This window comes from Mustela nigripes, chromosome 9 (genome assembly GCF_022355385.1).
Source record: "Mustela nigripes isolate SB6536 chromosome 9, MUSNIG.SB6536, whole genome shotgun sequence".
NCBI lineage: Eukaryota > Metazoa > Chordata > Mammalia > Carnivora > Mustelidae > Mustela > Mustela nigripes.
The window spans coordinates 35,056,271-35,074,653 of NC_081565.1; the positions used below are offsets into that span (position 1 = coordinate 35,056,271).

Sequence of the window (18,383 nt, forward strand, 5' to 3'; positions counted from 1 at the left end):
GGGCTAGTGCGAAGGCCCTGGGGCTAGAAAGATGTCCAAACAGAAGGAAGTCTGATGTGTACCAGCAAGGTTAATGAGGGTAGAAGTGGTATGAGATGAGGCTGAAGAGATAGGCACAGGACAGGTCATGTAGAAAATTTGGTAAGCCAGGGAAGGTTTAGTTTTTGTTCTGCCTGTTTATATGAAGCCTTTGGAAGGTTTTAAGCGAAGGAATGACATGGTCAGGTTTTTATTTTTAAACATTCCTTTTGCTGCTGTGATGAGATTTTTTTTGAACTGTGGTAAAAATACATCTAGAATATACCATTTTAATCATATTAGGTCTGATACAGTTCAGTAGTGTTAAGTACATTTACATTGTTGTGCAGCCAATCTCCAGAGCTCTCTTATCTTGTAAATGGACACTTTTTGTATCCATTAAATAGTAACCCCTTGTTTTCTCCTGCACAGCCCCTGGCGACTACCATTGTCCTTTCTGTCTATGAATTTGGGTGCTCTGTGTACCTCATATAAATGGAGTCATAAAATATTTGTATTTCTGTTTTAAGATTTATTCATTTGAGAGAGCGCTGGAGCATGCGCAGGGGGAGGGGCAAAGGGAGAGAATCTCAAGCAGACTCCCCTCACAACCGGGAGATCATTGCCAGAGCTGCAACCAAGAGTACGGTGCTCTTCAGACTGAGCCACCCAGGTGCCCCATATTTGTCTTTTTGTGACTGGCTTATTTCACTTGGTGTTGTCAAGGTTCGTTCTTGTTGTTGCATGAATGTTGGAATTTCTTTATTTTATTTTATTTATTTATTTGACAGAGATCACAAGTAGGCAGAGAGGCAGGCAGAGAGAGAGGAGGAAGCAGGCTCCCCCCTGGCAGAGAGCCTGGTGAGGGGCTTGATCCCAGGACTCCGGGATCATGACCTGAGCCGAAGGCAGAGGCTTTAACTCACTGAGCCACCAAGGCTCCCTGGAATTTCTTTACTTTTAAAGGCTGAGTAACATTCCATTGTATGTATGCAGCACATTTTATCTATTCTTTCATCTGTGAATGGACACTTGGGTTGCTTCCACATTTTGGCTTTTGTGACTAATGCTACTAGGAACATAGGTACACAAATCTCTCTTAGAAACTCTGCTTTCAATTCTTTTGGGTATATACCCAGAAGTGGAATTGCTGCATCATTTATATTTTTAGAGTTTTGAGGAACTGCTATACTGTTTTCCAAAGTGGCTGTACCAGTTTACATTTCACATCCTTGCCAACACTTGTTATTTTCTGTTGTTACTGTGTTTAATAGTAGCCATCCTATTGGGTGTGAGGTCATACATCATTGTGGTTTTGATTTGCCTTGTCCTACTGATTAGTGATGCTGAGCATCTTTTCATGTGCTTATTGGTCATTTATCTTCTTTGGAGAAATGTCTGTTCAAGATCTTTGCCTGCCCCCTCCCCCCCCTTCAGAGAGAGTACACAAGCAAGTTGTGGGGGTTGGGGAGACAGAGGGAGAGAGAATTTTAAGCAGGTTCCATGCTCAGTGTGGAGCCCAGTGCCGGGCTCGCATGACCTCAGACAGAGTCAGATGCTGAACCGACTAAGGCACTGAAGGGCCTCAACCTTTGCCCATTTTAAAATTAGTTTTTTAAAATTAATTATTTTTATTAACATATAATGTATTATTTCCCCCGGGGTACAGGTCTGTGAATGGTCAGGCTTACACATTTCACAGCACTCACTGGAACACATACCCTCCCCAGACTCCATAACCCAACCATCCTCTCCCTCCCCCCCACCCCCCAGCAACCCTCAGTTTGTTTTGTTAGATTAAGAGTCTTCTGGTTTGTCTCCCTCCTGATCCCATCTTGTTTCATTTTTTCCTTCCCTACACCCTAGCCCCCCCATCTTGCCTCTCAAATTCCTCATATCAGAGAGATTGGTTTTTGTTTGATTGTAGGAGTTCTTTATGTATTCTCTATATAACCCCTTATCAGACAGATGATTTGCAAATACTTTCTCCCATTTTAGAGGTTGCCTTTTTACTCTATTGGTTGTGTCCTTTGCACAAAAGTTCTCATTTTGGGGGTTGCCTGGGTAGTTCAGTCAGTTAAGCATCTGACTCTTGGTTTCAGCTCAGGTAATGATCTCATGGGTTATGGATTGAGCCCAGCTTCGGGCTCCCTCTCAGCAGAGAGTTGACTGGGGGTTCTCTCCCTCTACCCTTTTCCCTCCTTGGGTGCTCATCTTTTTCTCTTACTGCCTGCGCTTTGATGTCCTAGCCAAGAAATTATTGCCAAACCCAATCTCATGAAGGTTTTCCCCTATGTTTTTACCTTTGAAGTTCTATAGTTTCAGTTCTTAAGTTTGTATCCTTCACTTATTTGAGTTAATTTTTGTGTAATAGGGTATGGTAAGTTGATTTTGCATTTGGGTATCTAGTTTTCCCAACACCATTGCTGAAAAGAGTGTTCTTTTCCCATTGAATTGTCTTGGGACCCTTTTGACCCTTTGAGGCTTGAGCATGTATGCAGGGATTTATTTCTGAGCTCTCTCTTCTGTTCAATTGATCTATGTATCTGTCCTTATGTTGGTACCATAGTGTTTTGATTATTGTAGCTATGTAATAAATTTTGAATGATGTATTCCTTGAGCCTGGATTACTAGAGTAGAATTGAATCAAAGGATTCGAGCAATTTTTTCAGCCTTTGTCTTTTTTGGTATATTTTTTCACACATATGCATCAGTTTATGCTTCCATATGAGAATGCTTGTCTCACTTCCTTTTCACATTGAAAGCATCCATAATGTCAAGTTACTTTGTGAATGATTGTTGAAAAATGCTTTCTAATTGTTTTAATGAGTATTTCTGTGATTACCACTGAGATTGTAGAACTCTTTATATGTTCATTTGTTCCTTAGTCACTTACTGCTTTTTTAAAAATTTGTCTTTTCACATAATTTTCTCTTCTTTTGGGATATTCCTGTTTTCCTGTCAATTTGTATAGGAACATTAATCATCTGTCATTCGCAAAAATTTCTAAGCTTTTAATTTTTAAAAAAAATTTTTATTTATTTATTTGACAGACAAGTAGGTAGAGAGGCAGGCAGAGACAGAGAGAGAAGGAACTCGCAGGCTCTCCGCTGAGCTGAGCAGAGAGCCTGATGCGGGGCTCGATCCCAGGACCCTGGGATCACGACCTGAGCGGAAGGCAGAGGCTTTAATGCACTGAGCCACCCAGGCGCCCCCCGAGCTTTTAATTTTTAATGAAGTGTTTTCCCCATTCAGAAATTTAAAATTATTTTGGGAACAAGTCTATTGGTATAGTCCTTTGAAATGTATTTATTGCATAGACTTTTGGGAAATCTGTCTCCAGAATATCTTCAGATATTTCCCTACATTTTCCTAAAGTTTTAGAATTTTGTATTACACTTTCTGAGCTATATGATATTATGTGATGCACTGTGTTTTTAAAGAGATTCTCTCTGCCTTACTGTGCAAAAGTACTTTACCATGCTGTGGAATATCTGAGGTGATTAAAAATACATTGTGACGATAGGTATTTGAGATAATTGTTATGTGGCATTCTTATCTTGACTTTGGATATGTCATTGCCTGCTAAATTTAATTTGTTTTTATAAAACACCGTAACAGGAACAAGTAATCAGAGGAGAGAGAAATAAACTTCTGGGGGAGCTTAAATTTTATATTTGCTCTTTGAAGGTTGTCCTGCTTTAAGGGTTTTTATTTAAGGTGCTCACTTCTGTTTTGTGTGAATCTGCTCAGGTAACGCACTTTCTTCTTTAACGTGAAGTGAGGAAAAGGCCTCTTGAATGTGGCTTGGGCCAGAGGGTACAGGGTTTGCAGAGATGTGCCGTGTATCACAATGCCTGTGCAAAACTACCCTGGTTAGTTGGTGTCTTCAGTGTATGTCATCAATGGATGCTACCAGGAGGACACTGGCATTTTCAGTGAGCTGGTCACATTTCATGAATGCAGGGTAGAATTCAGTAGCCGGGGGGTGGGGGGGGCATCATCCATGTAGGGTATCAACTATGCAGTCACATGAGCTCCACCAGCATTCCCTGCGGGAAATTCTGTTTTCCATTAAACATGGTGAAAGGTACAAGATAATCTTGTGTTTTGATCTGTTTAGAGAACATTCTCATGTTTCTTTCATCTTGGCCAAAGTGAAGGTGCTAGTTGTCTGTCTGCTTTTCTATTTCTCAGCCAGTGCCTATATTATGATTTATTTTCTTGAAGCACTTACTTAAGTATGGTCCATGTTTACTGGCTTTTGGGGTCATATTTTACTTCAGTGTCTAATTATTAATGATTTGAGTCCTTGTTACTTTTAGCTGCAGATGACCAGCTTTAGCGGACCTTCCTCTCCAGGTGTTCCTGGGACGCCATAGGTATCTTTTCTGGTGGCTGCTTGCCCTCCTAGCTAGCCCTTTGACTCAGGACCTGGTGGTCACCACCTTTTCTAAGTGCTGCTACTCTCACTAGTGTCACTTTGTCTCCAGTTTGGGCTCACTTCCTAGGCTGTTGGATTTAATAAGACCATAGTAAAGGGTTTTAATAGGGAATTAAAACAAAGAGAATTTAAAGCTGGTTATGAAATATGACTGTTCTCTGAGTATCCTGGCCCAAGTCTTGTTTTCAGGGCTTCTTGCCCTAGTTCTTGGCCTACTGCAGAGAATGAGTTAGCCTATCTTTCTTCAGGGGATGCCCATAAACACTTCTGTTTCTTCTTCAGAGTTGACTCCTATCATTTACTGTTGGAGTTAAACTTGGCGCAGCTTTTTAGAAGGCAATTCAGTAGCATTTCTTGTAATTAAAAAACAAAGGCCCTTTGAAACAGCAATTGCACTGTTAGAAATTTACCTTTATTTGGACGCCTGGGTGGCTCAGTCGTTAATCTGCCTTGAGCTCAGGTCATGATCCCAAGACCCTGGAATCAAGCCCCGTCTTAGCAGGAAGCCAGCTTCTCTCTCATTCACTCCCCCTGCATGTGTTCCCTCTCTCACTGTCTGTCTCTGTTGAATATGTAAGTAAGAAACTCCTTAAAAAAAAAAAATTACCTTTATGAACACATTTTATTTTTTAAAGATTTATTTCTTTATTTGAGAGAGAGCACAGAGCTCCAGAGATTGAGAGTGAGGGAGAAGCAGACTCTCCGCTGAGCAGGGAGCCTTATGGCGGGACTGGATCCCAGGGCCCTGGGATCGTGACCTGAGCCAAAGGCAGATGCTGAGCCTCCCTGGCGCCCTTTTGGATGTTTTTTCAAATGCAGGCCAAGCTGTATATATGTAGGAGAATATTCATCAGAATATTACCAAATATTCATAATACCAAAACACTGAAAAAAACCCTTAAATATAATACTTTATGTCAGAAATAATAAATGGTTGATCCCTGACAGTGAAATAACAGGCTTTATTAGATCTGTGTGTGGTTAACTCTTTTCATTGCCTGGGTCTGTCCAGTGGATTTTTAAAAACTATAGTAATTAGGCTATGATATGCCCTGAGATTGAGCTGCTGGATCAATTTCGAATGAGAGTCATAGAAATTCCAATTGCTCCCAAGATGCGCCCTATTTGCCAGAACAGAATGAGCAAGATGCCTTTAAGCTCTCTGTTTCAGAGGGTGTACATTAAGGCAGGTCATGCTCTGAATCTGCTCTTTCTCGTTTATACTGCTCCAGAGATTGAATATGCTATAATGTGCGGTGCCTGCTTTGTCTGCACCCTTGCCTCTCCATTTCTGGCTTGATCTTGGTCTCTATTTGTCTTATTTCTGACTCGGCTTATCTTGGGCACTCAGGTTTATTTACTCATCTGTCTTGAACTCTTTCCTCACTGATGGCCTTTCACCTCATTCTGCTTTTTAGCCCCTTCTCGCCTTCACTGCCTAAAGAACTGTCACTAAGAGATGCACCTTCACTGCACTAAGAACTGTTCAGTCCCTGGTGTATCTTATGTATACTGTGGGAACAGCAGTCTGCCCACTCCTCCATCCCTAAACTGGCTATATTGGGGGAGGCTTTCAGTAGATGTGGTTTGGGTGCGCCTTTGCTACCTCTTTCTGGTGTTTTTTTTTTTGTTTGTTTGTTTGTTTTAAGATTTTATTTATTTGACAGAGAGAGATCACAAGTAGGCAGAGAGGCAGGCAGAGAGAGAGAGAGGAGGAAGCAGGCTCCCTGCCAAGCAGAGAGCCTGATGCAGAACTCAATCCCAGGACCCTGAGATCATGACCTGAGCCGAAGGCAGAGGCTTAACCCACTGAGCCACCCAGGCGCGCTCTTTCTGGTCTTTGACAGCTGCTGATTATTAACCTTTTCAGTCTGACAGGTGGTAACACTTTAATGGGTAACAAGTGCTTATGCTGATGTTTTGCATTAGATCACATCTGTTTGTGAATATAGATAATGTGTAGCCTGAAAAGTGGTCGGCCACTACACCTTTCCACTATGTAGCTTCATCTTATTAGATCCTTTTTAGCTGGTTTTAGTGGAAAGATGGAAACTGTGAGGGAGGAGGGTGAGCAGAGCTAGCTTTAGGAAATTTTGAAATTTCTTTGTCTCCTCATTCCTTCTTTACTACCAGTTCTACTTGTGTGTCTCATTTTTTCCTGGGAATTTGTCTGTTGAGAAAAACATTGGATATACCACTGCTATGAAATGTCACGTATCATTAATTGAACTATTGAGTGCTTGCCATGTACTAGAACTCTTGCCAGCATCAATGAGACTTAGTCCGTGGCACCAGGGAGTTCACTATCTAATGGGCAAAAGACTCAAGGAAATACATATTTACATGGCAAGGTGATTAATGCTATGTTAGAACACCGAATACAGGCCACTAACTCAGCAGTGGTGGTTGGGGTTGGAGTAACATTACGGTCAGGAGACTTGGCATTGGATATGATGACAGCACAGCCCTATTCCTGACAGTGTTAACAGTGGGAAACTGCCTCTTCATTATAAAGGTCATGGACTCCCAGCAGGAAGGCCATTCTCTACCCAGCACCTTTTTTGGCAGGTCCCAAAAGTGTATAGCATTTTTTCCCCCTCTGTGTGTGTGGTTCTTCAGCATCTGGACAACTGATTCTTTATCTGAAGCTCTTCAGTCGTGTGTTACAGCATTTTAAAATAAGAAATACCTCTCCTTTGTTTTTTGTGTATCCTCTACCAGCCAGTATTCTTCCACTGCGGACATCAGTGATAACAAAAGAAAGATGGGACCTGCTCTTGAGGGGCTTACAGTTTAATGGGGAAAACAGACATTAAGTAAATACTGTAAGGAGTTGTGATAGAAGTATGTAAAGGAACAAGAAAACCTATAGCCCGAGTCACTTCTCTTGTATAAAGGTCCTTCAGATAATCATTATGTTTAGATAGTTTGTGATGTATTAGAAATGCAAAATTGAACACCAAACCAAATTTTGTGTTTCCTATTTGGTAGATTATTTAACTACCACTTAAGTAAAATTTATTTGTGCTTATTGTTTATGCAATGTGCTCAAAAATGGATTTCCAGCAGTAGAACTCTTCAAATTCACAAGATTGGAAGTTAATTTTCTAGAAGCAGATTGTGACTTTTAGTATGAAATCTTTCTTAAGTCTATCCTAATGTTATAGTTGTTTTTCCTTTGTTAAAAATAAGGAAAAGTCAGGCACCTGGCTGGCTCAGTTGGTGGAGCATGAGACTCTTGATCTCCGAGTTGTGAGTTTGAGCCCCACAGCAGGTATAGCAATTACTTTAAATCTTTAGGGGCACCTGGGTGGCTCAGTGCGTTAAGCCTCTGCCTTCGGCTCCATTCATGATCTTGGGGTCCTGGGATGGATCCCCACATCGGATTCTCTGCTCGGCAGGGAGCCTGCTCTCCCCCCGCCAAATAAATAAATAAAAATCTTAAATAAAATAAAATCTTTAAAAAGTAGGGGAAAGACACTTAATTCTAAGTTCAGTTGGCTAACCAGCAAATTTTACCAAATTTTTAAAGAAGGCATAACACCATTCTTGCAGAAACTATTCTAGAGAGAAAAAGAACACTCTCTGATTCATTTCTAAGGCTGGCATAATCTTTGTAACAAAACTTGACAAAGACATTATAAAAATGGAAAATAACAGCTATTCTCATTCAAGAACACAGATGTAAAAATCCTAACCAACATGTTAGCAAACCAAATCCAACAATATATAATAAGGATAATAAAAGAAAACAGGACTTTATTAGGAATGCAAAATTGCATTAACATCCAAAGCCAGTCAGTGTAATTCACATATTAACAGAAAAATTATATGATTCTCTCTTAGATGCAGGAAAATTTGATAAATTAAATATTCATTTATGATAAACTTTTGATAATTTAGAAATAAAAGACAACTCTTTTAATTGCTAAAGGAATCTGCCAAAAAAAAACCCCAAAAAACTACTGCAAACATTATACTTAATAGTGAAATGTTGGAAGTTTTCTGGTTTGGGAATAAGACAAAAGCGCATGTCTCATTGTTTCTATTTAGAATTGTGCTAGAAGTCCTAGCCAATGCAGTAAGACAAGACAAAAGGAAAAATGTGTTGGAAAGAAAGAAATTGAGTGGTCATTATTATCTGGCAGCAGGATTTTATGTACGGAAAATTAAAAAAGATTAAGATAAACTATTAGAATTAATAATTACATATAATTATATTATGGCTATATAATTACACAATATACATGTGTATAATTCAATAACTTCTAGAATTGGTAATTATATATAAAACCTTGAATAACCAAAGAACAACAACAAAAAAAGCAAGTACTGAAAAAAAAGTTGATGATGCAGATAAATAGAAGGATGCATCTTGCTCATACATTGAAGATCAATATGTAAAGATTCATCTCGAAGATCCAGCCCAACCCAGTCAAAACCTCAGCTGTTATTCCCGTGTATTAGAATGGTAGGTCACTAACTAGGTATCCCAATGACCAGACATATTTGTTTTTTGGGTTTTTTTTTTTTTTTTAAATTTATTCATTTGACAGACAGAGATCACAAGTAGGCAGAGAGGCAGGCAGAGAGAGAGGAATGGAAGCAGGCTCCCTGCTGAGTAGAGAGCCAGATTCGGGACTCTATCCCAGGATCCCAAGATCATGACCTGAACCAAAGCCAGAGGCTTTAACCCACTGAGCCACCCAGGCGCCCGACCAGACATATTTGAGGGAATTTTAATATTTTCCTATTTGGTAAGCAGTGTTTGGTGTATTTTTATTTTAGAAGTAAGGGGACTTAAATTATTTGGGTATCTCAGGAGGAAGCTTTTAGTAATCATTCAGTTTTTCTGTTGTGGAAATTGATTTTAAAGAGCAGTCTTGGAGTCAGAAGTCTCAAAAAGCTCTTTCTACAATCAGTTACTTTGCCTGCAAGTATTGTGCTGTCCCTAACCATATGTAGCTATTTAACCCACTGAGCCACCCAGGTGCCCCCATATGTAGCTATTTAAATTAATCCTGGTCAATTTATTAGATGCCCTAGCCTCATTTTGAGTGCTCAGTAGCCACATGTGGCCTCCTTTTAGATGGTGCAGATACTGCCCATTTCTTTCTTCTTCTTCTTTTTTTTTTTTTTTATATTTTATTTGTTTATTTGACAGAGATCACAGGTAGGCAGAGAGGTGGGCAGAGAGAGAGAGAGAGGGAAGCAGGCTCGCTGCTGAGCAGAGAGCCCAATTCGGGACTCAATCCCAGGACCCTGAGATCATGACCTAAGCCGAAGGCAGAGGCTTAACCCACTGAGCCACCTAGGCGCCCTGATTCTGACCATTTCTATCGTAGAAAGTTTTATCGGACACCACTCCCAACAAGGCTTTGCACATTTTTGAAGAGACACCAAATAAAATTTAGGTGGACTGGGGTTGAGCAAGTATTCTGTTACAATTTACCACTTGCCACATTGGGTGGTCAAAGTGGCCCAGCTTAAAGCCTATTTCACTGCTTGAGTGTTTATTAGCAAGATGCTAGCTCATCAGATCATCAGATACAAGAACATCAATTGAGAAGAAATGGCAGTATAGATTTCAAACTATCCAACCTTGACTTGTGGGATTATTGTTTGCATCTAGGGGGACATCTTGGGTTAAGCCCTAAGAGCCCAGGTAGCTAAGATCTTAATCATTTGAGAAGTTTTCTCATGGAGTTTGCCTCACAAAGGATTGGCTGAGGCCCAAGGGGATTCACATTAAGCTTAAGGATGGAAACCCTGAAGGACTGTAATAGATTCTTGATGCTGAGACTCAGCACTTGATGAATCTGGCTTTTTTGATTGGAGGGCTCTCAGATGGTAATTTCCCTTCCCATTCCCAATTTTTTTCTTCTTTTCCTCCTTTCATCACATAGCTAATACCCAGGTGTACAAGAAAAGTGGTTTCATAGTGGTCTGCATTATATAAGAAAACTTGTGCAGCTGAGGTTCTTCTGGAAGCTAGGTGAATCTGCAGCAGTAGTTGGGGAATTACAAGGGACTCAAGTTAGGAACCGATTGCGTTGGATGCATCTAAAAGTATGGTTGGGATTTATGACTGTGTCCATGGAAAAAGAAAAACCTTTACAATTTGGTTGTAATCATCTACGAATTGCTTGCTTTGGAAGACAGGGTGCTTTGGTAGGAAGGGTCTGCTAGATAAAAGGACTGTGTAGTGGGAGTGTAGGGTTGGGGGAGGGAATGTGTTTATCGGTACCTGTTATAACATTCTAACTTCTCTATGTCCAGGAATTGTAAAAGCTTGTGATGCTGGAACTTTGCTTCAGAGTTGCTAAGCACCTACTGTTGTGTTTCAGGCTGTAGGTTTGGACCTTGGGCTTCCAAAGCCAAAACAAGAGAGCCAGTGCTCCGTCTTATCGATACAGGAGACAAATGTACACAAATAATTACCATATAGTGTTATTCATGCGTATTTAGAAGATCTTTGAACATCAGTTTAGTCTGATTCCTTATTTTTCTACTGCAGGCAGCTAAGGCCCAGAACAGGAAGGAGACTGGTTTAAGTAGTGCCAGAAGTAGAACCTGGGTATTTTGCCGATTGGTCTGCCCTAAAATATGATCACCATCCTTGATGGCATCAATCAGTTTCCTATCTGCATAAAGCCTACTTTTTGCGTAATGCCCCCTTGCTGGCCCAGCTTTCCTCAGATACCACTTAGCTGTCTTTTCCTTGCATTTATTGTGCTTTTATGGTATGTCTGTCTTCCGTTTTTGATCTCGAATGTGATTGGGACAGGCAGCATGCCGCTGTGGTCTTTGTATCCATCTCATTTCCAGTCCTTAGCACGGTCTGAGTAACTGTCAGGTTTAATTAAGCCTTAGAGTTGGACACGTTGGGTTCCGACCTCCTTGCTTCTTTGTTAGACACCTTCGACTAATCACCTTCTTCTACATCAATAAAAATTCCACTTCTGGGTCCACATGAATACATAGTACATTTTGAACTGAGTGAGGTCAGTTACTGTTAGACTCCCTAGTTTTGCAGGAGGGAAACACGGCCAAGAAGCCATACTTAAGGGAGAGAAGATGTGTACGAATTGGGATACACTGTCGGTCCCAGGAGCCGGTTCAGCAGCTTGTGGCCTTGCTGGGCGCCTGGGTAGAGAGGCGGGCCGGGGCGGGGCTGCGCAGGGGCGCTGTGCGACCTGCTCTGTTGCCGGAACTAGTCCCAATCGCGCGCCCGGACGCGCGCAGCGCCGCCCCGCCCCTCCCCCTCCCCCGCGGGGTGGAAACAAAGGGGGCTCGGCGCGCGGAGCCGAGCCTGGGGGAAAGGGGGCGGAGCGTCTGGTGGTCTCGCGCTTTGTGCTCGCTAGGTTTGTTCCTGTCGGGGACGAGGTGGGGAGGCGGGCAGCGACCTCGAACGGAGAAGTGGGAGTGCCGCGTGCTCGCGCATCTTGCGGCCTGGCGGCGAGGGGCGTCGCCTGCGCGCGCAGCGGAGGGTAGTGCGCCGGCGCGGCACGCTGTGTTCGCGAGCTCCGAGGTGGGGTGCGGCGGGGCGGGACGGTGCCGCGGCCCCGGCTGTTAGGGCCCGGGGGCGCAGAGGATGCAGCCCCCGAGGCGTTAGCGGACTCTGTCAGCTCTGAGTGTGCAGCTGTTTCCTGGCGCGGCCCGTGTGATGGTGCCGGGAGGAAGGAAGCGCCGTGACAGCGCCTCGGTCGGAGCCCGGGTTCCGGGGGTGAGGAGGCCCGGGGACGGCGGAGCTGGCGAGCTGGCCGCTGGCTGGGCGAGCGGTCACAATAGGAGGCGGCGGCCCGGCAAGGAGCCGCGGGAGCAGCCCCGCAGGGCGGAGCCTCTCGTCGCAGGTACTGGCCGCTGCGGTCGTTGGTTCCCGCGTGAGGGCGGGACGGACCGAGTCGCAGGCCGTTGGGAGCCTGCGGGGGCCGCTCCCGGCAACAAGGAGGAGGTGTGGTTGCCCGGTGCTTGGCGGGGCGCGGCCCGGCAGCCGGGCGCTCTTTGTTCCCGTGGCGGCGGCGTGGAGGTGTGGGTGCAGCCAGCGGGATCGCCGGCCCGCCGTTGCCTGGCAGATGGTCTCTCTCGCGCGCGCTCTCCTGTTTTGCCGAGGCGCAGGTGAAATGATGTCACCCAGGAGAACGCGGAACCCGTTCGGAAGGGTCCTTTCTCGTCCTTCTGTTCTTCGGGTTTCTGGACAGGCTGCGTTTTGTTCTCAGGGGATGGAAGTTCTTCTTTTCAGGGCTGAAGAATGAGAGAGGTTGGTTTTGAGCCAGGAATTTTTCAAATTATTGAGAGCTAAAGAAAATAAAGTTTTTGTATCCGTGTCTAGGACCTGTAAGAGACATAGTTTCTTCTTTGTGCTGCAGAAGTTGGGTATGCTAATTCTTCCACCATAAATAGCAATGAATACTTAACATATGTCATTGCTGGCATCATGTGATTGCCTTCTCTTAACGTGGCGCACTTAACTTTGAAAATTTAAGTGTATGCAACTCATACTCAATCAGGTTGTTATGTTAGAATTGCAGACCTTTTTGGGATCGTGTTTGACCTTGATTACAGGTGCTATTGTTAATACATTTATTTCAGTTCCTTTAAATAGCAAGCAGCCCTGGTAACTAGGCTCAAAATAAAAATACATTCGCACAGTTTCTGTGAAATCAAAACTTTATAAAAATCTAAGGACAGTTGGGAGCAAAGTAAAATTTTTCCTGTCTTCAGACAACATACTGGAAAGGAAGAACTGGGACTTCTATAGAAATAACAATACAAGACCAAATATAGGTGTTAGATGAGTTACAGTGCAGTTGGGACATAGTTGCAGTTAAAAGATGAAATTACTAACTGGATTTTTAAATGAGAATTGTATCTCTTCACATACTCCTTTCTCCATTTCTTGCTAGATTGTAAACTTAGTGGACTAATGTTTCTTTTACTAAATTTTAAATCTTCTCACTACAGGAGTTCGTTTTTAAGTTCAGTTCTATAATTTTCTGTGAGACTTAACTCTAAGAGATTTGGTAGACTTTAAATCAATAGTTAAATAAATTTTGCCACAAACTGGCCTTGTGGGCCACAGGGCTTCATCTGCAAAATATGAAAGTTGGATGTAAATGAGGTCCGTGGTCCTTCCACCTGTGATATCTTCTCCGATACTGGAAAGTAGTTTGTCTCTGTATTTGTTGAGGTTTACGTACCCATCCTGTTTTTATAGCTGAACTAAGTTTTCAAGTATTAATCTGAGTAAATGTTGAGAACCTGACTTGAGGGAGGGTAGACATAAAATGGCATAGACATATAGTTAGACGTGGCTGAATCTGTTAGCATCATAATGTGGAATGTAGATCTCTTGTCTCTCTGCCAACAGCTTTGGATGAACTTTTAATTAGATTGCCATACTTAACCTGTGCTCATTTTTACTTTTTTTCAAGGTCGTGGGTGGGAAGTATGGATGAGAAATCCTTGAATAAAAATCTCAGATGGTTTGTATGGAAAGATTTTTGGTCAAGATTATCTTTGTCTTCTAGTCTGTTCCATCTATTTCTCTCTCTACTGTCCTGGTTTTATTTAGGCCACCTTCATTTTGTAATTCACTTTGCTAGTGTTTGTGTTGTGTCTGGGTCTATTTACTAGTTTTAAGGTTATTTTCCTATTAACCACATACATCAGGCATGTGTTTTCACTTTTCTGCTTTGGTTAACTCATAGCTTTATTTTTCTCTGGAGAGAGTATACAGATTGTAAACACATTTAAGTGTAGTTTTGGTCTAGTTCATTCATTCAGCAAATGTTAAATTCTTGAAGTGACTGCCTTTGTGGAGGAGATGAAGCAAATGCTTTAATTCTTTTTTTTTTTTTTTAAAGATTTTATTTATTTATTTGACAGAAATCACAAGTAGATGGAGAGGCAGGCAGAGAGAGAGAGAAAGGAGGAAGCAGGCTCCCCGCTGAGCAGAGAGCCCGATGCGGGACTCGATCCCAGGACCCTGAGATCATGACCTGAGCCGAAGGCAGCGGCTTAACCCACTGAGCCACCCAGGCGCCCCAAATGCTTTAATTCTGTATAGTAAATTAAAAAAGTAAGAAATTTGAGCAAATAAAGTAAGAGGGACCATTTGCAGTCTAATTTTTCCCCCAGCCCTTATTATTTCATTCCATGTTCCTTTTTTAAGGACTTCAGCACCTTTCATTCTCTGCTCTCTATTAGAGGGCACTGTTCTCGTTTAGTTCTTGTTGAATTGCCCCTTATAAGACTGATCTGAGGGCAAGAATAATTTCTTTTTCCCCGTATATTCATAGCATCTAGTACATAGTAGACATTTGAATTAATTATGCAAAATATTTGAATTAATTATGGATTTTATTTAATAAGAATTGGAAAGAGCTTGGTCACATTTTACCTTTTCAAATACATGTATATTTATGTATATACATCTTTCATACTGATTTGCCCTGGTTATAGTCTAGACACTTTCCAAATCTGTAATTTTTAGAGATAAATCTTGAAATCTTAAAGAGGTCATTTTAATTGCAATAATAGATAATCTTAATTGTGCTAAGAAGTTACCAGCCTAAATAAAATTATTTTATTTTATTTTTTTATTTATTATTATTTTTTAAAGATTTTATTTATTTATTTGACAGAGAGAGATTACAAGTAGGCAGAGAGGCAGGCAGAGAGAGAGGAGGAAGCAGGCTCCCTGCTGAGCAAGGAGCCCCTATGTGGGGCTTGAGCCCATGACTCCCGAGATCATGACCTGAGCCGAAGGCAGCTGCTTAATGGCTGAGCCACCCAGGCACCTCTCTAGTTCCCTTTTTAAATTGTTGGTACTGTGATGAACATATTTGTGCATGGAGCTTTCCTCTTATTTGGGGGTATTCATATATTGGCATATAACCTGAGGATTTATCAGATGAAAGATTACTGATTCAGACTGTTCAAATAATTAATAAAATCTACTTGATTACTTTCCAGGAGATTAACATTGCCATCGTGGAAGCAGTGAGAATATGTGGATTTTTAGATAATTTGGATTTGACCTTTTCGTTTTTTAGGAAAGCGAGGAAGACTTGGAGGAGTCAACACTAAGCATCTGACTCTTCATCTTCTATTTTGGTTGTTTTGGTCTTTTTTCTCCTCTTCTAAGAGGCTGTGACTTGTGACTTGAGTGCTTTTGACCAGTTGGTATGCTGCTAATAACAATGAACAACTTTTTTTTTTCTCCCCCCAAGTAATGTGGTTGTTTGGAGAAGACTATTTGGCCTTATAGCAGTTTATTTTGAAGAAATGCTGTCCTAGAGGTCATGTACCTACATATTCTCTACCTCACCTTTATGAGAAAAATGTAAATGAATGATGGATGAGAAGGAAGCTGCCATCAGAAGTGATTTTGGAGGAAGCGAGTTCTGGGACAATATCTGGATCTAAGTCCTATGTTATTTTTAGCACCATAACTGATAATAATTAGACTTTTCAAGACAGAGGTTAAATTGTTGGTTATATTATGGCTTACCCCAGGGAAAGGCCACATTACACAAAAGATGGCCTAAAATAGTATCATATTACTGCTTAAAAGGTTTAACTTTTCTGTAATTTTAGTCTTGTAAAACAGGTGCTTTTCTCAATTATGCTAGGTGAATTAATCATACAGTTATATGTAAATAGATAGTAAAAATGAAGTGTGGGGAGTTGCAGATTAATCAGCTTTCAGGGATGTTTTCTTGGCAGGACTTTTTAAACATGGGTTGCATTCTGAACAGAGACTGAAGTTAACTGTTACCTTCATAATGTTCAACAGTTGTCAGGTTAGAGAAGAATACAGTTGTATCAGTTTCCAGATATGGTATACCTTAAGTAATTTTAAATGAGGAAGATTGAGGAAAGTAGAGAGTTAGATCAGCAATAATTTACAAGGAAGTACTTTTTGAGTACTTAAAATAGCTTTATATAGACTTCGTGGAATAGTTTTTTATAATCCAGTTAGATTACAAAAAAGAAGGCTCCTTTTTTGTAATTTTTTAAAAAAGTAATCTCTGCACCCAACATGGGACTCAAACTCAAAACTCCAAGATCAGGGCGCCTGGGTGGCTCAGTGGGTTAAGCCGCTGCCTTCGGCTCAGGTCATGATCTCAGAGTCCTGGGATCGAGTCCGGCATCGGGCTCTCTGCGCAGCGGGGAGCCTGCTTCCCTCTCTCTCTCTCTGCCTGCCTCTCTGTCTACTGTGATCTCTCTCTGTCAAATAAATAAATAAAATCTTAAAAAAAAAAAACCGAGATCAAGAGTCACACATTCTTCTAACTGAGCCAGCCAAGTGCCCTAAGAATGTTAGGCTCAGGTCATGATCTCGGGGTTCTGGGATCAAGTCCCGCATCGGGCTCTCTGCTCAGCAAGGAGCCTGCTTCCCTCCCTCTCTTCTGCCTGCCTCTCTGTCTTACTTGTGATCTCTCTCTGTCAAATAAATAAATAAAATCTTAAAATAAAATAAAATAAAATTCTTAAAGGTGTTTTAGTGGGTTGAGCATGAATTTTAGAGCCAGATAGACTTAACTTCAAATTATGGCTCTGGTATGCATGAGATATGTGCCCCCCCCTTTTAAAGATTTTATTTATTTGACAGAGATCACAAGTAGGCATAGAGGCAGGCAGGCAGAGAGTGGGGGGAAGCAGGCTCCCTGCTGAGCAGAGAGCTTGATGTGGGGCTCTATCCCAGGATCCTGAGATCATGACCTGAGCCAAAAGACAGAGCCATAACCCTCTGAGCCAGGTGCCCAGGATATGTGGCTTTAATCAAGTCAGTTAAACCTGACTTTCAGTTTGTAAAGATGAAAGAGCCAGTTCAGTTCCTAGCATGAAGTTAGCTATTGCCAGATTTTGCTTAGATAAAAATGTCTTAATTTCTATTTTGATGATAAAGCTCTTCATCAAATTAATACAGCTAAAATTCTGGAGAAGAAACTTTCTTCAGGTGTGTGGTGAGCAATTTCCATTCTGTTTGATAAATACAGGCCATACAAGAGAAAGCTAGTATGGCCTTTATTTATCAAACAGACACACATTTAATACCTTAAAACATGAATCTCTTAAGTCACAGTTTACATGGGGTTAAGCTGCAGGGCCCTGTGTAAGGGATTTTACCTGTCTGGTGCTGTGATGTCGTGAGAGGTTTGATGTCCTCTTCCAAGCTCACTGGTTGTTGGTTCAATATGGTTCTTGTAATTTTAAGACTGAAGTCCCCCATTTTCTAGCTAGCTGTCAGCTGGTGACTTTCTCAGCTCCTAGAGAGTGTCCTCATGTCTCTGCCACATGGCCCTGTTCATATGCCTTCTGACACCATTAATGGTGACCTGCAGGGCCGACAGAAGAATCTCTTCAGGAAGGGTCAGTAAGTCTTTTAAGAGTTTTCTCTAAGTCAGGCTTACCCTGATTAACTTGAAAATCAACTAACTTGGGATTTTAATTACACTTAAATTCCTTCACTTCAGTGAATGGGTTCATAGGATCGGTTATGTAATTTAACCTTACCATGAAAATGAAGTCCACTCCCTCTATAGTCCTGCCTACACACCATGGAGGGAGGGATTATACAGGAGATGTGTACCAGAGGTGGGAATCTTGGAAGCCCTCTTAGAATTCTGCCTTATATGGACACATAAAATTACTATATTTGATTTTACCCAGTGGGCGCACCTGGTTTCAAGCCCATCTATCATTATGTCCTGGTTCTTTATTAACTACAGCATTTGAATATGGTTTTTTTCCATTGTGTTTTTTGTCCTCCTTTTTATAGTCAAATGGAGCTTTTGACCGAAAGCAATTGTTGTGGGTAGGAGAGGAATATGCTTGAAAATACTGATTTATGAGCAGAAGGGCCAGGGTTTGCCAGAGTTTTGTTTTTGTTTTCTTTCATATATATGATTGA

At 41.6% G+C, this 18,383-nt stretch overlaps 1 protein-coding gene across 8 annotated transcripts in view; it reads left to right on the forward strand.

Annotated features, from left to right (window-relative positions):
- Window positions 1-18,383, forward strand: part of RNF38 (ring finger protein 38) — a 139,371-nt gene that overhangs the window by 76,136 nt on the left and 44,852 nt on the right. For 4 of the 8 annotated variants that reach the window (XM_059411315.1, XM_059411316.1, XM_059411318.1 and 1 more), the window contains exon 1: window positions 12,211-12,315. The exons of 3 other annotated variants lie outside the window; for them this stretch is intronic. The gene's annotated coding sequence lies outside the window, so the exon portion shown is untranslated. Of the gene's footprint in view, window positions 1-11,715; window positions 11,827-12,210; window positions 12,316-18,383 lie in introns of those variants that run through there. One more of the 8 variants, XM_059411312.1, reaches the window with a different exon arrangement.